We start from the raw sequence: 15,055 nt of genomic DNA, 5'->3' as shown, positions 1-15,055 counted from the left end.
GAGAAGAAAAAAGAGAATTCCAGCTGTCCCCCTTTGTGTGAGAAAAAAGGTCTCCAGAAGTGTCCAGAACACTTGTATAACGTGTGCAATTGTTGGTTCCTTCATAGTATACCTTTGTGATGTCTTCTCCTAGCCTTTGTGGCCACAAATCATCACCATTTCTTGTCCTACGTGGGTAAGAGTGAATAGCAATCAAGGTGAATCAACTGGTTATAGTTTGGAACCGATTGGACTGGTTGTTGGTTGAGAAATGTGCGTTGGATTGAGCTCGAAAATCACTGATTTGAAGATCTTTCAAGAGAGCTTCTGCAACAATTGGTATTAGAGCTTCAAGGTGGTGGTTTTGGCTCGTGAAACATACCAAAACGTCCAGAAATCGTAGCAAAAATCAGATCGAAGAAGCTGTCGAAAAATTGTCAGAATGAGTCTCCGTTTTTCGCATTTTCTGGCCAATCCAAAAGGAGTTTGGGGAAACGGAGACCATTGGCGTGACGTGCAGGAGGAGGTGAACCCTGCAGGGCGGTGCGTGTCTGTCGACGGAGGCGCGTGTGGCCCATGCGTAGAGGGAAGAACCGGCGCGTGAGGGCGCGTGAGGGCACGTGAGAGTGAATTTCAAGGAGGTCCCTTCAGGCAATTTGTTCCTCATATTATTTCTGACATTTTTTGTGTTGAAAGTTTTCTGTTTTAAGGTACGCAGTAGAATCTGGACAGGGTTGTTCTTCAGGCGTTCAGGACTCGACCGTGGTTTTTTGGTTGCTGCAGTTTTCAGAGACTTTAGGACGAATAGTGGTGGTCCTAAAGTGATAAATTTGCATGTCTCGATATTTACGGACCTTCAGACGTGATCCGCTCGGTATCGTATTCTTTGCTTTTTATTATTGCAGTTAAAATAAATGTGTAGGTTAATTATTTATTTTTCGCGTTAGAAGTCATCGTGTGGGGCGACGTTAGGTTTGGAGTAACCATTACTTGTTGCTAGACCTAGGAATTACATGTTAATTAATTGACTTAAATTCCATGTGAATTTATCATCAATTTTTTCTACACCGATAGAATTGCATGTGACTTTAAGAAAATTTACTTGATTGTTCTGTGTGAATTATGTGTCAGTACTTTGCTTGTAGTCAATATTTAGTATTGTTGGCATGTATAGGTCTAAGGCAAGTGCGAAAAATAAAATATGTTTTAACTATAGTAAAATTTGGGTATAGTTGAAAGAGATTGTCCTAGGATGATAATAAAATGAAAAATGAGGATAGAGAAGAAGTGAATGTGACTTTAGGGTCGAGTAGTGATCCTAGTGAGGTTCATTGAGAGAATAAACATGGTTCTTGTATTGCATCTGTATGTAATTCTTTCTGCATGTATATGGTCACTTAATTCTGTTGCAACGTTGGTATGTTACATTTTTAATATGTTTGATGTGTGTAATTGCATGAATTAGAGTGACTTATTACATTGTGTAATATGTTTACATGTATAGTGGGTTAAATTTTGTGGTGTACTCTATTTGCTCTGTGAGTGGTGTGTGAATGTAGTAGTGAGAAAAAAGTTGGGCAGCTGTTTCTCTCCTTTATCTTTGTGAACCTGTGTGGTTTGTGAGATTATGTGAGGCAACTATGTTAGGGTTATATTCTTCCTCTTTGTGAGCCTTCTTTATGAGTGTTGCATAGTAACCGACTCTTTCTTCGATTTTTCTTTGTGAGTGTCACCTTCGCCGTTTTCTTTGTCTATTTTTTGAGCTTTGGTGATTGGAGTAACTTTTGTGGTCACTGAAAGATGTTGATTTGCCATAGTGAGTTTGAGATGCATTAGTAGTGAGTTGGATGTCTTTTGATAAGGTGGAGTATAGATGCCTAGGGGTACATGGTGGTTTGTACTGGGGATGTGGAGTGTGACTGTACGACGAAATTTCGTGTATTAAAATACAGAAATCGTTACAAATTGTATTTTGATAAATACAAGTGATGTTGACCTTCTTGTAATTGCAAAATTACAAAATCCTCTGATTAATGATCTGAATATTTGAAGATGAGGGGCCACGTGGCTTGAATCCTGGTCTTCAATAATTTTGTGGAAAATTTGATTTGTCGAGATTTGACTTGTTTGGAACTCGAATCTTGAGGTTTGGACTTGGACTTGAATTTGATTTGATTTGAAGAAGACTTTGATCTCCTTAAACTTGGCGTGAACCTGTTTGATTCGAAGAAGATTTTAATCTTCTTGGGGTTCATCGAGCTAAGGTTTGATAGAATTTCTTCCCTTCTTTTAGCCTTGTGATTTCTTCAACACTTCGTGGCGTTCTCTGCTTTCTTTCTTGCTTGCTTTCTGTGTCCCCTCTTTCTTATGGACCATTGGTCCTATTTATAGGCGAGAATTCGCGCTAATTTTGGTAATTACTCAATTACATCTAATTAAAAGAGATAATTGAGTAATTATGATTTTATTTATTTGTTTATTTATTTGTTTGTTTATTTATTTAAAATATGATATAGGCCTTTGGATTTATGGACCTTAGTAGATTTTAATTTAATTGGGCTAATGATTTAAATCGATCCAATCCAATCCATTTCATTTTATTTTATTTTTATGTCTACAAATGCCCCCTCAAGATTTATTTATTTATTATGAAATAAATAAATTAATAAATCTTGATTTTTTTTTATTTTTTTTGAATTGTTCGATTTTGATTTTTTTTTATTTGATTTGATCTCAAACATTTAAATATTTGAGAATAAAATGTGAATTTGATAAAATTCTTATCCTTCAAATTTGAGAATAAGATTTTTTTTTAATTTGTTGAATTTTGATTATTTATTTATTTAATAGACCCATAAAAAATTTGATTTGAACAGGCTTTTTACGTTTCATGGTAAATTGGGTTTAAGTGAAGTCTGTTACCCTCCTATTTATATGAAGAAATTAGCAGATGTGAAAACAAATCTGTTAAACCTTACAAACAGAGGTAAGCAAATTTTGTATTTTATTTTATTATTTTTTCTTTTTTTTTTTTTTTTTTTTTTATTTTTTTTTTTTTTTTTTTTTTTTTTTTTTCCTTTTTCGTTTCCTTCTCTCTTTTCTTTTTTTTTTTAATATTTAATTCTTGGTTTTCGAAACCAATTCCAAGAATTGGTTTCTGCCGTTAGTTCCAGTTTCTGCCCTTTTTGGCAGAAACTTATTTATTATTTATTATTTATTATTTCTTTAATATTTAATTCTTTGGTTTCGAAACCAATTCTAAGAATTGGAATTGAAACCAATTCTTGAATTGGTTTTGCCGGTTTATGCCTTTTTTTGGTAGAAACTTATTTTTTTTTTAATTAATGGCAGCGGCGGAAAACCATTTTGTTTGGTTTTTAAAATGTTCCAGAAACCCACAATTTGGTTTCTGCAAACTTTTGATTTTCTGCCAATAAATTGACTTCCGTTTTTTTTCTTTATTAATTAGTTTTCTTGATTTTTTTTTGTTTTTATATTTCTAGGTTTTCACAAAACCAAACAAACATGTTTGGTTTGCTCCAATCGGCAGAAACCAAATCCCTAAATTTTTTTTTTTTAATTTATCTTTCCCTCTTTTTTTTTTTATTTCGACCCCTTTATTTTGTTTTCTTTTTCTTTTTCTTTTTCTTTTTTTTTTAAATGCCCCTTTATTTTGACCCCCATTTTTTATTTGTTGATTATTTTGGTGTGGTTATTTTTAACAAAATTGAAACTAATATTCTTCATCGTTTTTTTTTTCAGGGATTCAACTTTTTGGAGCAAATTAAGGATTTTGAGGTTCAAAATTTTCTTCATGAAGAGGTTAGATTTATTTTTTTTTATTTTTTTTTGCTGCAATTATTTTATGAGTTCTGGAAATATATGCTTATGAACAGATTTAAAATTGCAAACCTTCATACACATTGAGGATTAAGAATTGCCACTTTTCACCATCCAATGCAGTTTTTGTTGGGGACCAATGATTTGTTCCTTCGATCGTCCAATGTACTTTGTGTTAAGGGCCGAGGACCTGCTCCTTCAACCGTCCAAGGCATTTTGTGTTGAGGACCAAGGACCTGTTCCTTCCATCGTCCAAGTCACTTTGTGTTGAGGACCAAGGACTGACTCCTTCGACCGCCCAAGGCACTTTGTGTTAAGGACTAAGGACTGGCTCCTTCAACTGTCCAAAACACTTTGTGTTGAAGACCAATGACCTGTTCCTTCCATCATCCAAGGCACTTCGTGTTAAGGACCAAGGATTGGCTCCTTCAACTGTCCAAGACACTTTGTGTTGAGGACCAAGGATTGACTCCTTCGACTGTCCAAGGCACTTTGTGTTGAAGACCAAGGACTGGCTCCTTCAACTGTCCAAGACACTTTGTGTTGAAAACTAAGGACCTGTTCCTTCCATCGTCCAAGGCACTTCGTGTTGAAGATCAAGGACTAGTTCCTTCAACTGTCCAAGACATTTTGTGTTGAGGACTAAGGACTGGCTCCTTCAATCGTCTAAGACATTTTTTTATAGAGGCTGCTTACATATTTGGGAGACTCGAGATTTTAAACAATAAACCAATTTGAGAGATTTACTGCCCCCATTTTTTTTTTGGCTGACTTTTTTTTTTTTTTTTTGCAGGCATGGCTGGAACAAGTTCTGATGATAAAGTATGTCCTGACATGCACGAAATTGTTGAGTTTAAAAATCAAGGCAAAAGTTATCTGCATTTCAAAGATACTGATGTGAAGTACCATGCCCAGACAGGCGTACGAGGTGAACTTAAAGTTAGCGTCCACAAGCCAACGACAGATCCTTCTCCCGACCTTCTGGAGCAATTGTCGGAGTTGCATATGTCCACCATTAGTGATTGTCATGAGAGTTTGGATATTGGCAAGTCCAATCGCTCTATCAGTCATCTTCCCTTTTTGTGTCTTCCCTCTCATCATTCCCAGAGCATGGAGTACATCCCAAGGCTATGATTTGTGAGAGAATTGATAATAGAGAAATACGATGGGGAAGCGCACTGGTCAGTCGAGGAGAGATTTCTTTTCTTCCAAAATTTTGGGAGTGGTCTTTGTGGGTCCAGAAACTTCTGCTTAAGAGGAATCTCCGAGAGTTAGCTTTTGCAGTTGGCTTTGCTGCAAAAGATTACCATCGCCCAAACTCCATTTATGGAATTCTTTGTGAGGTTTGGTGTCCAAAAACGAACACCTTTGTAACTGCCAACGGTGAAATTGGCATTTCTCTTTGGGACATCCGTGAGATAAGCGGACTTTCGATCATGGGTCATTATTATGAGGAAGTAGTACCAAGCCTTTCAGAGTTGACAGATCATCTTCCCAAGTCTTGTTTGTATCTCTTTAATATTTTTGCATTGATTGCCCATGGGAATGAATCTGACAAGTTACTCACGAACAGTGGGTTAATTTTTGGTTTCATGATAATGGTTGTGTCCCGAACCCTCGACAACATAAAAATTATAAGAGTGCTATGAATTTAAATCCATTCAAAAGGCGCCATCAAAGAACATATAAGGAAATACGGAGGCCCGTGGTGGCAGAGAAGCCGAGAGACATTACTCATAGGGATCGACGGCATTGAGGCAATTTTCCAGTATCTCTGTCTATGGAATAAGAAGAGGAATTAGAGATAGCAGCCTATCTCTCCCTATGGCTTTGTCGCTTCGTTCTTCCATCTAGGGACGAAAGTATAAGAGTCGGGACTTTTAAAGCATCTTCTAGGATGGCAGGCGGATACACTTATAGTCTGGTTCCACCCATATTAGCGAGCATTTATAGTGGACTTACACGAACATCTAACTATCAGGCAAATCCAGACCTTGGTTCAATTTCACATCTATTTCCTGGACATTTTTTTATGCTTGGGCAGCAACTTATTTTGTCCGAGGTGTTTATGCTCATGTAGACAAGAGTTATTCTCGCCCTATAATTTGAAGATATGCTGGAACTCTGAATGCTTTTCAATCTTGGGAGAAAAATGTCGTTGATTGTCGGGAATTTATCCGTGGAGCGATGAACATCGATAACTTTTGCTGGAATCCATTACCCTCATCGTCTCATTCTTGAGGCATATAATCCGCACAGGTTTGCGAGACAGTTTGGCTTTAGATAGAAACTTCCCGGTTCACCAAGAAAGTTGAATATTGCCCCCAGTGTAGGACGACATGTATCGGGTTTGGTTGTCCTTAACTCGGATAAAAAGTGGGTCTGTATTTCATATTCCAAAGTATGTGAGGGATATACATCAAAACATTGATGTTGAATACCAGGCTTTGTGGAATAGCAAAGTGTTACCACTCTTGACCAAGGTCCAGGTGCAAGTCTTATTTTCTAGTGAGAGTCGTGACTTTGTTCTTGGCTCGACTCCGAACAGGGTTTTAGCTAGAGGGTTAAACCCTCCAAATGCTGCTCCTGAAGAGGCTTCTCGAAAGGGAGATCTAAACCAGCAAAATGAAAGAGGTATTAAGAGAATCAAAATAATAGTTCCCTCAGCAAAGGTTGCTGCCACCTCTAAGCCTGCTGATAAGGTGCCAGAAGCAATTTTGATTCCAGATCACAGTAGTCCTAGAGATCGAGCATCACAAGCACCAAGAAAGACTATGACTCCAGAATATGAAAGTTCTGGAGATCAGGTATAGTTCTCCCTCTTTTTTTTTTTTTTTAATTTTATGTACTATTTGTATCTGATTTTCTGTCACAATCTTCAATTTCAGGCTCCTCTTTCTCAAATTTACAGAATCAAACGACCAATAGAACTGAGGCTACTTCAAGCTATTCCGAGTCTTTCAAAAGGTGAAGCTGGAGCTTCTCACATTAACCTCAGCCTCCCGAACACATCATCAGACGGTGGATTTTTAGACATGTCGCCCAGGACACGAAATGCAGGTATGTGCCCTGTTGTTGTTTGCTGCACTTTCCCCCCCCCCTTTTTTTTTGGAACCATGCTCTATTTCTTGTAGGTTTTTTGAGCATCCCTGAAGAACTAAATTTCTCCATGAATCTAAACTTTTTGCAAGATCAGACTGACGAGAATGACGAGCGAATCGATGCACTTCAAGGAATAGATGGTATTAATGATTCTCATGACCTTCTTTGCAAATATCCAGGCGCCATCAATGAAGGTACTTTGGTGCATATCATGGACAATTTTAATGCTGAAGATGAAGTAAATTCAGGGACTGTGAAAGCTAACATTTCAGAGGTCAATCAAGGAGTTCCTGTCGTTCCATCTTCGTTGGCTTTAGTCAGTATTCCACCTTCACAAACAAATAATCATCGGGTTGCACCAATCTGTTCTTTCATGTCTGGTCCTCTACCTGGAATTGCCCAAGAGTCTCCTTATGTGAAGGCTGCTCTGCAAGAAGCTATGAATAATTACCTCCAGAAATGTTTTAAGGATGTCTTAAAGTATGGATTCTCCAATATTTGATCTTGGTGGGATGAAAATAATTTAATTCTTCAGAATGTGATTACCAACTCATTCCACGCAGACCCAGCACCTTTGATGAAACAAATGTATGTCTTTCTGAAAAAAATTGACTCGGATGTATGTGTTTCTGAAAAAAATTGACTATTACTTGTCTGAAAGAAAGCATCACTTGGATTGTCCAACCGTTGAAGAAAAGGTGAAGGAGTTGAAACTTTTGAACATTCAACTGGAAGTAAAGGATTCCACATGTTCTTCGTTGAGAGGCAAAATTAATGAGCTAACCTTTGAGTTAGCTAGACTTCGTGATGAACTTCAAGCCCAAGAGGAAGACAAAAGTATGATTAGAACCAAGAAGACAGCATTGGAAGAAGCACAGACAAGAGATGTCGCTAGCATAGCATCCATTGACCAGAAAATGAAGACCCTTGAAGATAGTTTCCTGTGAGTGATCAATGGCGAGTGATCCTGACGAAGTCATGAATTTTTATTCTCTTTTTTTTAAGACCATATTGTTTGAATTTTGACTTACTATTTTTATTTGGATGAACTTTTCTTTTTCATGTTTCTTGTGTTTTTTTTATAGCAATTGATAAACAAATTGAATGAATTTATTAGTTGTGACTGAACTTGAATTTATAATTTATTCAAGCTGCCTACGTACCCAAATGAGATCAAGTCGAACATAGTTCATTACAAGAACACAATTTATTTATTGTACAATGAAAAATTTAAAAATAAAGAACTTCAGGCGTAAAAACGCTTTAAAAATTTTTCATTGATAGGTCCGATTTGCAATCCATCTTTGTCGACGATCTTGTACGCTCCGTTAGTGAATGCATGAGTAACAAGAAATGGACCATCCCATTTAGGTTGGAACTTGACCCCTATTTTTCTTGTGATTATGATTGGCCTGCGTACGGAAAGTACCAGATCTCCAACTTGAAATGATCTTGGTCGTACCTTTTTGTTGAAAGACTTGGCCATTCGAGCTTGATAGCACTCTAGATGCATTTGTGCTTCTAACCTCTTCTTATCCAAAGCTTCTAGCTCTTCCAATCGAAGGCGGGCATTTTCTTCAGTTGTCAAACCTTCCTAGATAGCAATTCGAAGTAACGGAATTTGACACTCCAGGGGAAGGACAGCTTCCACCCCATAGACTAAGGCATAAGGAGTGGCTTGTGTTGGAGTCCGATAAGTAGTTCGATAAGCTCATAAGACTTAACCGATTTTCTCATGTCAATCTCTTTTTGATTTGGAGACAACTTTTTTCAGTAGACTGCATAGTGTTTTGTTGAATACCTCTATCAATCCGTTAGCTGCGCATTGTACATGGACGAGTTGTACTGTTTGAATCCAAACTTTGCACATAAATTGTTTATGTGGCTATTGTAAAATGGCTTGCCATTATCAGTTATGATATGTCGCGGGATACCATATCGATAAATGATTTGGATACGAATGAAATCTGCGACATTTTCTTTCTTTACTTCCTTCAATGGTATGGCTTCGGCCCACTTAGAGAAGTAGTCAGTCCCGGCGAGGATGTATGCATGCCCTGCTGAAGACTTTGGAGTTATAGGTCCAATTACATCAAGACCCCATGCATCAAACGGTCATGAAGCTATTGTTGGATGTAATGGTTCCGGAGGTTGATGGATGAAATTTGCATGGATTTGGCAAGCTTCACATTTTCTTGTATAATCCATGGAGTCTTGCATCATAGTTGGCCAGTAATATTCCATCCTCTTTATTCGAAAATGGAGTTTGGGTCCAGACTGGTGGGCACCACAAATTTCAGAGTGGGCTTCTTTCACGACCTGCGTTGCTTTATCATTACTTAGGCATCGAAGGAAAACTCCATCAAATGATCGTTGATAAAGTGTTCCCTTATAAAAGATAAAGCAAGAGGCACGCCTCTTGATTTCTGTTTTTCGTCTTGGATTATCTGGTAGCTTTTGATGTTGAAGGAAATCGATTATTGGCTATCTCCAATCTTCTCTTTCCTCATCTTCGACTACTTCGACACTATTGTTTTCTTCCAAGTTACTGGGTAGCAATGACGGAAGCACCCATCTTTGAACAATTGATATGGAGTGGGAAAATTCTTCATATGATCTAGCTAAAACAGCAGCCAAATTAGCTAAGGCATCAGCTTCCTTATTTTCACTTCTCGGGACGAATTTGATTTTTATCGAATCAAATCATCTCATAAGCATTGCCGCATGTTCATGATATGCCTTCAAATCTAAATTACGGACTTCATATTCAGCTAAAAGTTGGTTGATTATCAATTTAGAATCTCCAAAGACTTCCAGCTGGTGAATATCCATATCTAAAGCTATCTCTAAGCCGATGATAAGAGCTTGATATTCTGCCACATTATTCGAACATTTCTCTATTAAGGCAAATGAGTAGGGCATGACGAGATCATGAAGAGTGATGAAGACCACTCCTGCTCCAGCACCATAACTTCAGGCTGCCCCGTCGAAGTATAGCCTCCATGATGGTATGATTTCGACGAATAGAACTTCTTCATCGGGAAGGTCTTCTTGAAGTTCCCATTCTGCTGGAATTGGGTGGTCAGCAAGGAAATTCACCAAAGTTTGTCCTTTAATGGCCTTTTGTGGAATGAATTTGATGTCGAACTCAGACAACGGTAATGCCCATTTTCCAATCCTTCCAGAAAGAATCGGCCTGGACATTATGTACTTCAATGGATCATTCTTCGAAACAAGATTGATTGTGTGTGATAGCATAATGCCTCAACTTTTTAGCTGCAAAGATTAACGCGAGGCATATTTTTTCAATAGGCGAATACTTCATTTGAGCGCCTACCAGTGTCCGGCTCAAGTAATAGACTGCATTCACTTTTCCTTCTTCGTTAACTTGGGCAAGAAGTGCCCCTAGAGAACATTCTTGTGCTGCAACATAAAGAGTCAGCGATTTCCCTGGAACTGGAGCTGTGAGTACTGGTGGACGAGGCAAATATTGTTTAATACTTTGGAAAGCATTTTGACAAGCGTCATCCCATTCAAATGGTACATCTTTCTTCACCAATTTGTTGAATGGATGACAACATCCAGCTATATTAGAGATAAATCTTTGAATGTATGCAAGCTTCAACTCACGTACATTTCTTGGCTCTGGCATGTTGATTATAGCTTCAATTTTTTATTGATCTATTTCAACGCCCCGGTGTCGAACAACGAAGCCGAGAAATTTTTCAAAGGTGACGCCAAATGCACATTTCAACGAATTCATCTTTAATTGATGTCTTCGAAATTTTTTGAAAACATCTCGTAAATCTTGTAAATGATCGTTGCGTCTTTTTGTTTTAATAACAAGATCATCCACATAACATTCAACGTTTTTATGTAGAATATCATCGAAAATCTTTTGCATTGCCCGCTGGTAGGTTGTCCCCACATTTTTTAATCCAAAAGGCATAACTTTGTAACAATATATGCCTTTAGGGGTACGAAATGATGTGAGTTCCTCATCTTTTGGGTTCATCCGTATCTGATTGTATCCAAAAAACCCGTCCATGAAAGATAAGATTTCATATGCGGTAGTTGCATCCACCATCAACTCTGTTATTAGAAGTGGAAAATCATCTTTCGAACATGCTTGATTCAGATCTCGAAAGTCAACGCAAATTCGTAATTGCCCGTTCTTCTTTTTGACAAGAACAATGTTTGCGATACATGTTGGACATTTTACTTCGCGTATAAATCCAGCTTCAATAAATTTGTTGACTTTCATTTCAATTTGAGGAATTAGTTCTGGTCGAAATCTTCTCTGAGGTTGTTTGATCGGTCGAACTCCATGTCTTACTGCAAGATGATGTACTGCAACCTTAGGATTCAACCCCGACATTTCTTTGTAGGACCATGCAAACACGTCTTTGTATTTGTGAAGCAAACTAATGTACTTAGATTCTTCCTTTTGACTGAGAATGGCACTTACAAATACTGGTCTTGGGTCTTCTTCGGTTCCCAGGTTCAATTGTTTCAAGTCATCCACAGTAGCTTGTCCCCCTTCTTCAAAAGTAGGTGGGGCTGGTTCAAGTTCATCAGTTGTGACAAAACTTTCGGACTCGGAGTCTGAATCGGGAGCTTTTTCAAAGGCTATGTGATTGACAGAGACTTCTTCCTTTTCTTCACTCTCCTTTAGGGACGGACGAACTTTTTGCTGTCTTCGTCTTCTTCTTGACCGTTGTGGCTTTAGGCTTGGATCAGAAGTTTTAATCCCAAGTCGAAAAATGCAGATTGTCTTTGGGATAACATTTGGAAAGCTTGTGCATTCCTATCAATTTGGGTAGAAGAAGAATCTTCACTTTACCTTTTACATCGACCATTGGGGAGGGTTCTCCTTTTAACCTTTTAAACACCGAAACTCTGGCATTCTCATTTTCAATTCGATCGAATACTGAAGGTTTCGGCTGTTCAGATTTCTCTTCTGCAACTTCATAAATTTGAATCATGATGGGGTTTGAGGAAACCTTCTTGACCTTAATCTTTCTCGGTGGATTGGGATCATATCCCAAACCATACCTGGGTCGGGACACCAAGGCTCTGTCAAAATTAGAAGGGGGCGCCCTCCTGAAAGGACAGCATCAAGATCACCTAATTTACGAGGCTCTCCTTTTCCAAACCCAGCATTTTTGAACAACTTCTTAACTTGAGGATTGTAACATCCTTTGAAAGTTTGTTTTGATTCAGCAGCTCCTTTTTGTTTGGACGAGCTGGAAATATAAAGTTTTAATATGTCAGGAAGAGATGTTGAAGCCGTTGAAGCCTCTAATGTAGATTTATATTCTTTGGCGCCCGCCATAAGTTAGTGGGGCAAAAGCAATTTTGGGATACTAGGTATTGGAAGAGTTAACTCTTTTCTCAATACCTCTATATCGATTGATTCTACTTGAGGTTTTTGCCTTTAGTAAATCTTGACTTATCTTTGATAAGTTGATGAGATTGAGCAGCATGAGACGTATCATGATCGTTTCTATCTTCTTTGATTTTGAATCCAGATAAGGTCAACCCTGAAGAATTACATTCTTCACCTTCCATGTAAAACTTGGCATCGGCAAAATGAGATTCTTCTTCGAGAAAAGGTTTCGACTCAGCTACCACACATTTGACTTCTCCATCTCGGCTATATTTGAAGCATTGGTGCCGAGTCGAAGGTACCACTCCAGTTTCGTGTAGCCAAACACGTCCAAGGAGTAACTCGTATGATGTTTTAGCATCAATGACATGGAAAAGAGCCGAGGAGATTAACTCTCCTATTTGCAACTTTAGGCGAATTATGCCAATGGCTCGCTGACCTTTTTGATTGAATCCTTGAATCATGATTTTGCTTCTGGATAGATTACCAACATTGATTCCAATTTTCTTCATTATTTTGACCAGCATAATATTTACAGCAGATCCACAATCGATCATTATATGATTTATCTTGCGCTCTCGAATATAATCGCTGACATACAGTGGTCTATTATGTGGACGTGACCCCAATTGTAAATCTCCATCGTCGAATGTTATGGCGGCCATACAGTCTTGAGGAGTTGTGGCTCCAATATGTTCTAAAGTTTTGCCTTCGTATTCTTCCAGATCGATTAATGCTGCGACCCAGGCCATCCGATCATTGAAGGGAAGGGTAAGAGACTCTGCTGGACTTGTATTGGCAGGAATATTATTGAGTCGTGAAATAGTTTTCTTCTATTTTGAAGTTTGCCTTGATACGTTCTTCATTTCATCTTTCTTCTTCACATTGATTACGTTGGAGGTTAGACATTCTTTATCAAAGAAACCCTTAGGAAAGTAATCACCCAAGGTCGTTAGTCTAGGAAGAACGCGTGGAGCTGCTCCCTCTTCGGTTGATTTAGTAGATACTCTTGGTTTGGCCTCAGACCTCCTTCTTTGATTGTTCCTTGGTCTTGATTTCTTGTCACAAAAGTTAGAATTTAGGAGTCGTGGAGCCTTCCGACGACGTCTTTTCACTAGGGTCCATGCCCCCTGATCTTCTCATAGTATTTCTTCTTCATTGGGTTGAATTTTCGTACCCAATTCCTCCATCTTTGTTCTTGCAAGAGGAGTAGAAGGTAATAGTTTACCTATTTTGTTTGACATTCTGTATTTCTCTTTCTTCTTTATGAAGGTAGACCAGCCGTCACCGATCTCGTCTTCTAATTCTGAGTCGAAATCCCAAACATCCAAGTCTCCTGTCATAATTTCATAAAAGGTTGGATGATTGGGTGCGCTTGGTCCATTCATCCCTGGATAGATATAACTGATGGTGATTTCTTTATCTACCTCAAATTTTACTGGCATGGTTCCTTCCGGGAGTTGAGGTCCAAATTCCTCAACGGAGGATTTACAGGCATCGTGTACATCAGAGAATGTTTGTTTCTTTCCTGGAATGGGAATTGGATCAAATGATCCAAATGAAACCATCGAGCATGTAGCTGTTGGATTCTCTCCGGTTTCAAGTTTGATCTTATTTTCTTTGTCCAAGCGAACAATAAGATCTTTCAAAACAAAGCATTTTTCCACTGGATGGCTAATGATCCTGTGAAATTTACAGTATTTAGGATGATCGATCTTACCAGCCTCCTCAGGTCTTTTTGGTACTGGAAGTTCGATTGTTTTCTGTTCAAGGAGCTGATCCAGAATTCCAGAAACTTCTAAATCTGAGAATGGGTAATCCATTCCTTCAAGTTCCTTTAGAGTCACATGACTTCTGCTTTGGACTTGTCCTTTGTTAGGTCTAAACTCTAGCTTCAGTTTTGAGTTCGAGCTCGACCCTTGGATGGCTATCTTTGCAGGAACAGTAGAAATCGCCATAGCCTCTTTGGGTTTACTTGTCTTCACGTCCTTCTTTATATCCTTCTTAGGATCTTTCTTGTCACTTGGTAAATAACTCCCATGCCTTGCAATTTGGAGCTCCAGGTCATGAGCACGTGTTGCCAATTCTTCGAATGAGTGAGGCATGTTTGCTTGGAGATTGTAGAGTAATCCCCAATGCATGCCTTGTACACACATATCGATGGAAGATGCTTCACTTATTCATTCTTTACAATTAAGCACAAAGTTTCTCCAGCGTTCAATGTACTCTACTACAGGCTCTTCCTTACTCTGCTTTGTTCGAGCAAGTTCTAGAAGGCTGACAGTTCGTCGGGTGCTGTAGAAGCGTGTTAAGAACTCTCGCTCGAGTTGATCCCAACTATCAATTGACCCTGTCGATAAGTCTGTGTACCATTCAAATGCAAAACCTTTGAGGGAGCGTACGAACTGCTTCACCATTCTGTCATTGTAATTACCTGCATTGTTACAGTCTCAATAAAATGAGTAACATGTTGCTTTGGGTTGTCCTTTCTGTCAAAACATTGAAACTTCGGAGGTTGGTAACCAAGTGGCATCCTTATTTTGTCGATTCGACGACTATAGGGTTTGGCATACACCAATGAAGATTGCAACGAACCACCTATTGGGCACGAATGGTGTCCGCAATTATATGTTGAAGTTGTTGGACAGATAGAGAGCCAACGGAGAGTTAAGTGGCGTCACGTAACACATTTTGAACAATTGTTCGATCATGTATATCTTGCTTCTGTTGATGCTCTTGGACTTC

The sequence above is a fragment of the Olea europaea genome, unplaced genomic scaffold (assembly GCF_002742605.1).
Source record: "Olea europaea var. sylvestris unplaced genomic scaffold, O_europaea_v1 scaffold1152, whole genome shotgun sequence".
Classification (NCBI taxonomy): Eukaryota; Viridiplantae; Streptophyta; class Magnoliopsida; order Lamiales; family Oleaceae; genus Olea; species Olea europaea.
The sequence above is the reverse complement of the archived record's forward strand: the minus strand, read 5'-3'. Positions refer to the sequence as shown.